The sequence below is a fragment of the Oryctolagus cuniculus genome, chromosome 19, assembly GCF_051225735.1.
Source record: "Oryctolagus cuniculus isolate XC-2025 breed Fujian yellow rabbit chromosome 19, ASM5122573v1, whole genome shotgun sequence".
In the NCBI taxonomy this organism is placed as follows: Eukaryota; Metazoa; Chordata; class Mammalia; order Lagomorpha; family Leporidae; genus Oryctolagus; species Oryctolagus cuniculus.
Genome location: NC_142885.1, coordinates 62,250,719 through 62,262,799, shown reverse-complemented (window position 1 = coordinate 62,262,799; position 12,081 = coordinate 62,250,719). Strand labels below are relative to the sequence as shown.

Sequence of the window (12,081 nt, the reverse complement as noted above, 5' to 3'; positions counted from 1 at the left end):
TCTGTGACTCCTACACACACTTACCAGGTGTCATGACGGTCTTTCCAAGTGAGAGTCTGTTCAGTGCTTAATTGGCCGCAAATGCTACCCACAGCCTCTCTGCCCCTCGGAAACTAGGAAAGACGGCCTTGAACTCCAAGGCCATTCCCCGTGGATTCTCAGCTTCAGGACAAAGTGAAAAATGGGTTGGGTTGCTCATCTCATGAGAACATCTCATGGGTCCTCTGGTCACTCCTCAGGCATCTGCCCAATCTATTACATCACGATTTATTCAGCTGGTCTCCAACGGACGGACGTGAGGCGGCTTTCAGCGCTTGCTGCCGCGAGTGCTGCAGTGAACCACCCTGCTCGTCCTTTGATTTTTTTTTTTAAGTTCCTAGAAGTGGAATTGTTTTCTTAAAGAATATTAAAGAGTTTGATACCCACTAGGAATTGGTTTTTATACTTTTATGAAACTTTATTATCTGAAAGCAACTTCTATTGGTTCAGAACTTTGTTTAACGCACACTTCCCCTGACGACTGCACTTCTGTTACAACTCTGCAGCAAATCATTCCTTCTACATGGATGTAGGTGTGGACACGCGGCACCGCAGTTATGATGCAGCCTGGGATGCCTGCAGCGTGTGTCGGGGACTACGGGTTTGAGTTCTGACTCTTCTTCAGATTCCAGCTTCCTGCTAATGTGCATCCTGCAACACAGCAGGTGATGGCTCAAGTACCTGGGCCCCTGCAACCCATGGGGGAGCCCCAGATGGAGTCCCAGGCTCCTAGCTTCAACCTGGCCCAGCCCTGGCTGTTGGGGGTGTTTGGAGAGTGAACCAGCAGATGGAAGATCTCTCTGCACCTGTTTCTGTGTCTCTGCCTTTAGAAAAAAAAATATTTTGGGATTTAGAGATGTGGTCTCCTCCCAGTTCCTACAGGCAGTGGCAATGAGAAGGTACCTAGAACACCTGTTAGTGAAGCCTTCCCTCTGGCAGCTGCTTGGAGGCGAACCTTCAATCACACGGCACGTGCCCAGTGCCCATGACTCCTGCTTTGCAGACAGGAAGAAAATGATCCCCCACAGGACAAGTCAGCCGGCTCCAGGCCTCTTCTGGTCCACGGCAAAGCTCCTGCGGTTCCACAGCTTTGCCTCAGTCAGAAGTTTTCACTTAGCTGGTTTTGATTCCTTCCAAATTTGGGCAGGAAATTGCTATCAGTCCCTGAACTGCGTTCCGATCCTTCTTCCGCCCTCCTGCCTTTTGCATATTGTTTCCATGAATAACACCCATGTCCATGCGTGCTCCCCTTGTGCAATCTTGTCTGCTTTTACAAAATTAATCGGTTTGTCCTGTAATCGAAAGGTAATACTTGTACCTGTCTCTGGGATACCGTGTAGTATTTGCGTCCACGTGCACACTGTCCAAGGATCAGCTCAGGATGCTTAGTTTATCCTGTCTCAAACACCTATCACTTCTTGCTTATGGGAACACCCAAATTTCCTCTTCTAGCTATTCTGATGTACACAGGAACTTCAAAAAGTTGTGGAAAATGAAATTAGAAGATACATTAATTTTGTTACAAACTATGTTTGAAAAAAAAAAACCATGGAAGTGGGTATTATGAAAAACAATGATGCACAGCTTTCAAAATTGTATTGCACCAACACAAATTTATCTTTTTATTCAGTTTTTTTAAAACAATATTTCTTTATTTGAAAGGTTGCGTGACACAGAGAGGGAGAAGGAGAGACAGAGTGGGAGAGAGATCTTCCCTCTGCTTGCTCACTCCCCAGATGGTCACAATGGCAGGGGCCAGACTAGACCAAAGCCAGGAGCTTGCAACTCCCTCGGGTCTCCCACGTGGCTGTGAGCAGCCCAAGTACCTGGCCCATCATCTGCCGCCTTTCCAAGTGCATCAGCAGGGAGCTGGATGGGAAACGGAGCAGCTGGGACTCACGTGAGATGCTGGCATTACAGGCTGAGGCTTCAACAGCTGCGCCACCATGCTGGCCTCCCAATCTATAACTTTAGTGGGCTTCATCGCAGGGGAGCCAGGCCCTGTGCGGTGGCAGGGACAGGTTCTCTGCTGGCCATGCCCCTGGGAGGGCCCTGCAGCCGGCCTTGCCTGCCCACTGAGGCAGCCCCAATTGCAGCCATCTCAGGATGTGGGGAGCAGACAGACTGCAGAGGGGCGGGCTGTTCGTCAGCAGGCAGGGGGCTGCAGCCGTCAGCCTGGCTCTCATCCTGAGTCATGTGAGCCACATGGGTGCCCTACCTTGACGCTGCACTGCCCTGTGCCCCCGAGGCCCTCAGGCTGGCGGTACGCTACACATGGCCACATTTTACCCAAGACAAATAGGAGGCTCTCAGAGTCAGGACTCATTGCAAGTCCTGCATGGAGCAAGTCATGAAGCCCAGATCTGGCATTCAGGTGTGTCTGACCCAAGGCCCTTGTTCTTGCTCTTATCTTGACATTCATTTTTTTCACAACAGCGAAGCAGAGAGAGAGAGAGAGAGAGAGAGAGAGAGAGGTCAAAGCACAGGGAGGCCAGAGCAGAGAGGCTGCCGAGGAAAATCTACCTCCGGGACCCAGTCTGGGGACTCCCTAGAGAAGCAGGGTGAGGTAGGAGACGGTGTGGACATTGTCCAGTGACACTTTTCCAGGAATACGTAGGTCCAGGCAATGGAGCGTTCTAGAAGGAAAGTCTGCCAGTGGGGAATGACTTGTGGTCTCTTTGGGGTCTGTGCTGGGGAACTTTCCAGCTCAGTGGTAGACCATGTTGAGGGCTTTGGAACTGCCCCATGCCAAAGAGGGAACATCTACCCACAGCCCTGCCAAGTCAGGATACCTGGCCCACATGGCGGCTGGGGCTTGGGCTACCCCGCCGGCTGCCTCAGGACTCTGGGCTACCACTGGAGGGGTGAAGGAACTTCAAAACATTCACCCAAAAGGGAATAAAACCTAAGTGTATTTTGGTGCCAAAAAACCCTTGCAGTTTTCTCATGATACACATTTCCATGAATTTTATTATTGCTACTTAAAGATTTATTTATTTATTTGAAAGGCAGAGTAACAGAGACAAAGAGCTACAGAGAGATCTTCCATCTGCTGGTTCACTCCCCAAATGGCCGTTAACAGTTGGGGCTGGGACAGGCTGAAGCCAGGAGCCAGGAACTTCTTCCAGGTCTCACACATGGTGGCAGGGCCTCAAGTGCTTCGGTCATCTTCCTCTGCTTTCCCAGGCCATTGGCAGGAAGCTGGATCTGAAGTGGAGCAGCTGGGAATTGAACCAGTCCCCATGCCGGTGCTGCTTAATGTGGCTTACTCTGCTTATTTTTTAAGTGTGTTTTTTGGGAGCTGACATTATGGCACAGTGATCTGGGCTGTTTCTTGAACACCAGCATCCTACATCACAGCACTGATTTGAATCCTGGCTGCTCTGTTTCTGATCCAGCTCCCTGCTGATGAGCCTGGGAAAGCAGCAGAGGATGGCCCTAGTGCTTGGACCCCTTTACCCAAGTGAGACACCCGGATGGAATTCCTGGCTCCCGGCTTTGGGCTGACCTAGAGCTGGGTGTTGCAGCCCTTTGGGGTATAAACCAGTGGATGATTCTCCTCTTTCTCTCTGTCACTCTAACTTTCAAATAAATACATCTCTCTCTCTTTTTTTTTTTTATTTGACAGATAGAGTTAGACAGTGAGAGAGAGGGAGAGAGAGAGAGAGAGAGAGAAAGGTCTTCCTTCTGTTGGTTCACCCCTCAAATGGCTGCTACAGCCGGCACTGAGCCGATCCGAATCCAGGAGCCAGGTACTTCCTCCTGGTCTCCCATGCAGGTGCAGGGCCCAAGCACTTGGGCCATCCTCCACTGCCCTCCCGGAGCACAGCAGAGAGCTGCCTGGAAGAGGAGCAACCAGGACTAGAACCTGGTGCCCACATGGGATGTTGGTGCCACAGGCGGAGGATTAACCAAGTGAGCCATGGTGCTGGCCCCCAAATAAATAAATCTTTAAAAAAATTTTTTTATTTATTTCAGGGATGGGGTGGGGGAGGGGGAGAGAGAGAGAGAGAGAGAGAGAGAGAAAGAACGAAAACTCCCATCTGCTGGTTTACTCCCCAAATGCCTGCAACAGCCAGAGCTAGTCTGAGAGGAAGCCTGGAGCAGGGAATGTGATCCAGGTCTCCCAGTGGGTGACAGGCAGGATAGGGGGAGTGCTGGCTTGGTCAATATTTGGCCTAGGCAGGTGAGCTGGTATGCAGCACACACTAAGGAAGTCACCACTATCTCTTAGCAAGAGTCAGACCCTTCCCAACAAGGGTTAAGCAGCCAGGCCCCAAGTACCTCCTGACACAGAACAAATAAGAAAAAACAGTTTCTGCTGAATCCAGCAGGGATCTTGACCTCTGATCAACCTCTGTTTCATTCCAGTCCTGAAAAACATTCTCCTGGAAGGAGACTTCAGATACTAATGAAACACAATGTATGTTAGTGCTGCTATCTCGACACAGGCCTCCCTAAACGTGGTAAAGGGCGCCTCCCAGAGCTGTGGAAACATGATAAGAGTGGAGCTCAGCCCCCGGCTGGCAGAAGCTCACTCGGGCCTGGCTTGCCTGTGGGATGTGTACTTCTGCTCTGTCCACGCAGCCTCTCTCCCCACTGGCCTCTGTCTGTGACCTGGGCTCCTGGGCCCCTCTCTGGCCCCGCAGCATCTGTAGCAGCAGGAACTGTTACTTGAGCCGTCAGCACTGCTTCACTGGGTCTGCACCAGCAGGAAGCTGGAGTTAGGAGCTGGACCAGGGACTTGAACGCGGGCACTCGATGTGGGACACAGGCGCCTTAACTGTTAAGCTAAACGATTTTCCACCAATAAGGTAGAAAGGCGCGCTCTGCTTGTGACTGTCAGTGTTAAATCATGCCCAGAGACGGGATTTCACGGTTTCTACCTCACTGCATTAAATACAGGTGCCTAAGGAGGGAGATTTCCAAGTGGGAGTTTTTTTTTTTTTTAACATTTACTATTTTTCAAAAGTTTTATTTGAAAGGCAGAGCAAAGCACACATACATTGAGAGAGAGAGAGAGAGAGAGAGAGAGATCGTTCATCTGCTGGTTCACTCTCCAAATGGTCACAACAGTCCGGGCTGGGTCAGGATGAAGCCAGAAGTCAGGAACTCCATCCAGGTTTCCCACATGGGCAGCAAGGGCCCAAATACTTGGTTCATCATCTGCTGCCTTCCCAGGCACATTAGCAGGAAGCTGGATTGGAAGCAGTCCATATGGGATGCCAGTTGTTGGTGAAATGTGCCGTCTTAGCTAACAGCGCCATCTTGGGCTCTGGCCCAGGCACCAGCCTGTGAACCAAGTTCAGCCTCTCCAGGACCCAGCCTGGCTTATCAGGAGTCAGGTGAGCAAATGGCCCAGCCACAAGAGTTAGCTCCATCCCACCATAACGGGACTCGTTGCTCCCACCTTCCTACCCCCTGCAAGACTACAACAGGACTTGCTTCCCACACACGCGCACTTTTGATCTCTCTTGACCTCTCTCCCTTTCTGCCCCTCTGCCCTCTCCCTCCAGCCTGTCAGGTTTCCCCCACCTGACAATAAACCTTCCCTTCAATTCCCGTGTTTGGTGTGTTTTGTGGTGGCCTTTCTCCAGTGTCACAAGCAATGGCTTAACCTGCTGAGCCACAATGCCAATCAATTTTTTTTACAAGATTTTTATTTATTTATTTGGAAGACAGAGTTACAGAGAGAGAGGGAGATAGACCTTCCTTCTCCTGATTCACTACCCAAGTGGCTGCAACAGCTAGGGCTGGGCTAGACTGAAGCTGGCAGCCAGGAGCTTTTCTGGGTCTCCTACATGTGTGGCAGGGGCCTGAGCACTTGGGCCATCTTTCACTGCTTTCCCAGGTGCATGAGCAGGGAGCTGGATCAGAAGTGGAGCAGGGGCTGACTCCGTGGTGTGGCAGGTAAAGACACTGTCTGCAGTGCCGGCATCCCACATGGGTGTCGGTTTGAGTCCTGGCTGCTCTCTGCTATGGCCTGGGAAAGTAGTAGAAGATGGCCCAAGTGCTTGGGCCCCTGCACCCACATGGGAGACCCAGAAGAAACTCCTGGCTCTTGGCTTCAAATCAGTGCAGCTCTGGCCATTGTGGCCATTTGGGGAGTGAGTCAGCAGATGGAAGATCTCTCTCTCTCTCTCTCTCTCTCTCTCTCTCCCTGCCTCTCTGCCTTTCAAATAAATAAATAAATCATAAAAAAAAGAATAAAAGAAGTGGAGCAGCCAGACTCGAATAGGTGCCCAAATAGGATGTGGACCTCACAGGTCCACAATGATGTCATAATGTCACAATGCTGGCCCCTGGCCCCTCAATCTTTTAAAATGTTTTTATTTATTTATTTTATTCATTCGAAAGAGAGACAGAAAGAGAGAGACAGAAGTTTCCCATCCACTGGTTCACTCTCCAAATGCAACAGTCAAGGTAGGGCTAGGCCAAAGGTAGGAGCCTGGAATTCAGTCTATGTCTTCCACGTGAAGGACCAAATCCTTGAGTCATCACCTGCTGCCTCGCAGGGTGCACGTGAGCAAGAAGCTGGAATGGGAAGTAGAGCCAGGGCTCGAACCCAGGCACTCCACACGGGATGAGGACAGCCCAAGCTGTAGGATAACTGTCGCATGAAAGGCCCTCCCCCTGCCTTTGAGATACTGCAAGAACTGTCTAACACCTCCTCCTCTTTTTAATGCAAATCTGATCTCAGGGTTTTACTCTAATCCTTTTACTCTTGTTGCCCCATATGAGGGGACTTCAAAAATTTCATGGAAAAACTGAGTCAAAATATAAGTTTATTTTGGTGCAAAAAATTGTGAGCTCCTTTTTTTTTTCACTATCTATGCATTCTCCATAAATTTGTTGAAGACTGCTTGTGCTTGTTGCTGGCCTTGGGCAAGCGCTGTGACAACCTCTCACTCTCCTCATCTGTGGGATGGGAGTAATAATTGCACCTGCCTCACCCGGCTGAGGCAAAGCTGGACCGAGGATCAGGCCAACCTTGGCGCACAAGGTCCCGCCCATCACTGAGCCCTGTAGGTGTGAGCTTTCCTTACTGAGGTCAGCATGAGTTTTGGATTACGCGTGGAAACAAGGCTTCATAATACAAGTCCTCTGTGAAAATGGTGGGGGGGAATCCCATACCCAAAGCTGGCTTGCCCAGCGGCTGGCATTGTGGTGAGGTGGGTTAAACTGCTGCTGACTGCTCCGCTTCCGATCCAGCTCCCTGTTAACGGCCCTGGGAAGTCAGCCGAGGATGGTCCAAGTGCTTGGGCACCTCCCACACTCACAGGAGACTGGGAAGAAGCTTCTGGTTCCTGGCTTCGTCCTGGCCCAGCCCCAACTACTGCAGCCATTTGTGAAGTGAACCAGTAGATGGAAGATCTCTATCTCCCTCTCTGTAATTCTTCTTTCAAATAAATACATGAAGCTTTAAAAATAAAATGAAATGATGAAAAAGCAGTTTGCTTTGCTTTTTGGCCTGTTACAGTTTGCAGAAAACATCTAGTCAGGAAGCATACATTTGCGTTGTTACACGCACAGGGAAAATACACTGAATGAGGGGCTGGCGCTGTGGCACAGCAGGTAAAGCCACCGCCTGCAGTGCTGGCATCCCATATGGGCGCCGGTTCAAGTCCTGGCTGCTCCAATTCTGATCCAGCTCTCTGCTATGGTCTGGGAAAGCAGTAGAAGATGGCCCAAGTCCTGGGGCCCCTGCACCCACGTGGGAGACCCCGGGGAAGCTCCCGGACTTTGGATTGGCCCAGCTCTAGCCGTTGTAGCCACTTGGAGAGTGAACCAGTGGATGGAAGACCTCTCTCTCTCCCTCTCTGCCTTAGCCTCTCTGTAACTCTACCTTTCAAATAAATAAATAATCTTTAAAAAAATACACTGAATGAAAGATTTCAAGTAGGCTCCCATTTCTATCAAAATCATGTCATCAGTACCATGGCTCTGAGTTGCTTTCTATTTCTGAAACCTTTTTTTTTTTTTTTAAAGATTTATTTTATTTATTTGAAAGACAGAGTTACAGAGAGAGAGGTCTATCATCCGCTGGTTCACTCCCCAGATGGCTGCAATGGCTGTAGCTGTGCTGACCCAAAGCCAGGAACCAGGAGCTTCTTCTGGGTCTCCCACATGGGTGCAGGGGCCCAAGCACTTGGGCCATCTTCTACTGCCCTCCCAGGCCATAGCAGAGAGCTGGATTCGAAGAGGAGCAGCTGAGACTAGAACCGGTGCCCACATGGGATGCCAGCACTTCAGGCCAGGGCTTTAACCTGCTGCGCCACAGCGCCAGCCCCTCTGAAATCTTCTTAATCAGGAAATTAAAGAAAAAAAGTATTCAAAATGCATAGTAACACATTTCAGAGCAATTGCAAAATCTAATGTGTGCAAATTATTCATATATTCATCATTTTATTATAGCACATCCGATTTGGGGAATCAAGTGTAGGATAAAGGAGACATCCATTAGCTGCTAAAAAAGTCTCCTACATGTGACGGATTTGAACATCGTAACTAGCTTCCCACCGACACAGAGCTCCTGCTGTTCAACGCGGCTGGTGGTTCTCCAAGACTGATTGCGGTGGGGACTTCTCTGCTTAGGCACTGACCCACAGGGTGAGGAGCTCAGCTGCGTTTCTGAAGCTGTTTTGTTCGATTTTGAAAGTTTTTTTGTTTGTTTGTTTTTTGTTTTGACAGGCAGAGTGGACAGTGAGAGAGAGAGACAGAGAGAAAGGTCTTCCTTTGCCATTGGTTCACCCTCTGTGGCCGGCGCGCTGCGGCCGGCGCACCACGCTGATCCGATGGCAGGAGCCAGGAGCCAGGTGCTTTTCCTGGTCTCCCATGGGGTGCAGGGCCCTAGTACTTGGGCCATCCTCCACTGCACTCCCGGGCCACAGCAGAGAGCTGGCCTGGAAGAGGGGCAACCGGGACAGAATCCAGCGCCCTGACCAGGACTAGAACCCAGTGTGCCAGAGCCGCTAGGCGGAGGATTAGCCTACTGAGCCGCGGTGCCGGCTGAAAGTTTTAAAACTAGATCCAGCCAGGAAGGGAGTGATGGAATGAAGAGAGAAATTTGAGTGCGTGCGCCTTGTATTACGGCGGGCCCACGGAGCTTCCAGCACCAGGAGCGCGCTGTCAGTTGTCATTTATTAAAGTGAGGAATTCTTCTAAAGATTAGCAGGAGAAACAGAGGCTGTTGGCCAAAGGGTGGTGACCTGGGAGGGCAGACTTGGGACCTCGGGCAGGATTGTGACTCCAGTGTGTCCCCTGGAGTTCACGTGCTGGTAGCTTAATTCCCATGGCAACCGTGCAGCAATGTGGGACTTTTGGGAGGTGACTGGATCATGTGGACACTGCCCTCGTGGCCAGGTTAATACCACTGTCATGGGACTGGGCTTGTTAATGTGAAAACAGGTTCCTTATAATAGGGTTAGTTGGTCCGTGTTCCCTTGCTCTCTGGCCCTTCTAGTTTCCGCCAAGGGAGCACCCAGCTGGGAGGCTCCCAGCTGATGTCAGCCCCTTCATCTTGGGCTTCCCAGACTCTCAAGCCACGAGAAATCACTTTCTGCCCCAGAAAATTACCTGGTGGGGTCTGTTAAAGTCGCACAAAATGGCCCGAGACAGGTAGCTTTCTCCTGTTTGTCCGGTGTGTGCGCACACACTTGTGTGCACATGTGTGCACATGTATACACAAGGCACCTGTGTGTATGTGCGTGTGTGGGTGTTTAGTGACTTTCCCGCCTTGCAGTGTATCTGTTTCTGACCCCACCTCAGCAGACGTCGTGGGCCCTTTGGTTCTCGGAATCACACGGGGAGACTTTGATAGGAAGGCTCTGGGGGGATTTTATAGACTCCGGGGAATGCATGAGACGATGAGAGACGAACCACCACCGCGTTCAGGCCTGGCAGGAGAGGGCTGCCTCCGCTATTCTGCTCTATCTGCAGTGGGTGTTAGGGTGCCTGGGCTCCTCAGCGGACTGCCTGGGTTTGATTCCCCACTTCGGCTCCTGACTCCAGCTTCCTGCTAAGGCAGACCCTGAGAGGCAGCAGGGGATGATTCAAGTTTTTGGGTCTCTGCCACCCTCCCAGGAGACCTGGATTGTTTTACTATTTCCTGGCTACAGCCTTGGCCTAGTCCCAGCCATTTCAGGTATTTGGGGGGAAGGAACAAGTATATAGGAGATATTTCTGAGTCTCTGAGCCTCCCAAAAATAAGTAAATAAAATCTTCTGAAGCGTCTCTTAGGTACACAAGCACAGTCTCGCTGTACACAGTCGCCATGATGCAGGGGAACAGCTGTGTTCCTGGTGCTCCACCCTCCCCCGACCCCGGCTCTTCCTAGAACCCCAGTTCTGCTTGTTCCAGGGTCAGGCATCAGTGTTATTGCTTCGATGTGTCTCCCCCAAGGTATTTTCCATGATTTGCAAACAAAATTTGCATAGCATTAATGTTCAGAAATGCACAGTGTTAATGTTCAATTTCTAGTGTAACCTCGGTTTTAAGACATACACAATCACGGGACCAGGGTTTGACGCAGCAGTTAAGACGCTGCTTGGGCCGGCGCCGCAGCTCACTAGGCTAATCCTCAGGGTGCCGGTACTCTGGGTTCTAGTCCCGGTTGGGGCGCCGGATTCTGTCCCGGTTGCTCCTCTTCCAGGCCAGCTCTCTGTGTGGCCTGGGAAGGCAGTGGAGGATGGCCCAAGTGCTTGGGCCCTGCACCCGCATGGGAGACCAGGAGGAGGCACCTGGCTCCTGGCTTCGGATTGGGCGCAGCGCCGGCCATAGTGGCCATTTGGGGGGTGAACCAACGGAAGGAAGACCTTTCTCTCTGTCTCTCTCTCTCACTGTCTAACTCTGCCTGTCAATAAAAAAAAAAAAAAAAAAAAGATGCTGCTTGGATGTCCTCTTCCGACACCGGAGTGCCTGGGTTTGAGTCCAGCTTCCAGTTCCAGCTTCCTGCTAACGGGCATCTGGGAGACCACAGGTGATGGCTCCAAGCACTTGGATTCCTGACTCCCACGGGGGAGACAGGGATGGAGCTCCTGGCTCTCGATGTCAGCCTGGCCCAGCCCTGGATGTTGCAGCCACCTGGGGAGAGGACCAGTGTGGGCGGAAGATGTCTCTCACCTTCTGCTTTTCGGATAAAGATAATTAAATAAATTAAAAACAAATTTAAAGAGACACTCGCTCTCATAGTTTCAGGGACAAATCACACCACCAGACTTTTAAGAGAAGCAGCAGCTCTTGGCCTTGGTTCGACCTCTGTGTCCCTGCCTCACTCAGGCAAACACAGTCAAGTTTTTCTGAGACCTCCCTGTGGTGACACAGTGCGTGTGCAGACTTGTGCTTCTGGGTCTTTCAGCTCCAGGCACTGCTAGTGGGCATGACAAGCCTGCCCCTTCACTCTGCCTGCAGCACCACCACTACTCACAGCTGAGCCACGGAATATGCTACGTTTTTGAATTTCTGACCAATTTTTATTTGCTCCCTTGACATGAGTCACATTGTCACCTCTGCTGTGTTTTCTACAATCTAATTGTGGGTCCAGCCATGACATTCCCCAGCTGTCCCCACTTGCTCTCAACAGCGTCATTACAGCCTCACCTTGGAGGGTGCCGTCCAGGAGCCTTGATCTCCATCCGGAGTGTGTTCCGGCCAAGTCCAGTGTTCAGCGGAGAGTTTTCTTCTCATCACCGTGGGATTCCATCTTTCTTGTGAGCTGGATCTCCTGTGGCCTGGATCCCACATCTTCTCCTTCCTTCATTGGTTGGTTTATTTACTTATTAACTCCTCCAGTAGACTTCTGAGAAAGAGTATGTGGGTATTGTGTGTATGTTTTTATGCAAGTGGGATCTTATTTGATTTCTTGTTTTATAATATTACTTTCATCATTTAACATCATGCCTTGACCATCTTTCCCCATGAGCAACAACTATGACCTCCTTATTTTAACGGCTGAACAGGTAACAGAAGCCCATGTAACTAACATAATTGGGACTCACAGTTGGGCTCTTAATTGAAAATTAGAATCAGGGAGCTGGTGTTGTA

General features: G+C 50.6%; 1 long non-coding RNA gene across 4 annotated transcripts in view; it reads right to left on the bottom strand.

The window, feature by feature from the left end:
• The window catches only part of LOC103348554 (uncharacterized), a 62,093-nt gene that overhangs the window by 22,626 nt on the left and 27,386 nt on the right, over window positions 1-12,081 (bottom strand). Inside the window, exons 3-4 of one of the 4 annotated variants that reach the window (XR_016226218.1) lie at window positions 11,638-11,836; window positions 10,875-11,163 (exon numbers count right to left, since the gene is read on the bottom strand). This is a non-coding gene — a long non-coding RNA (uncharacterized LOC103348554). Of the gene's footprint in view, window positions 1-10,874; window positions 11,164-11,488; window positions 11,837-12,081 lie in introns of those variants that run through there. The other 3 variants (XR_011384797.2, XR_011384798.2, XR_516905.5) reach the window with 3 other exon arrangements.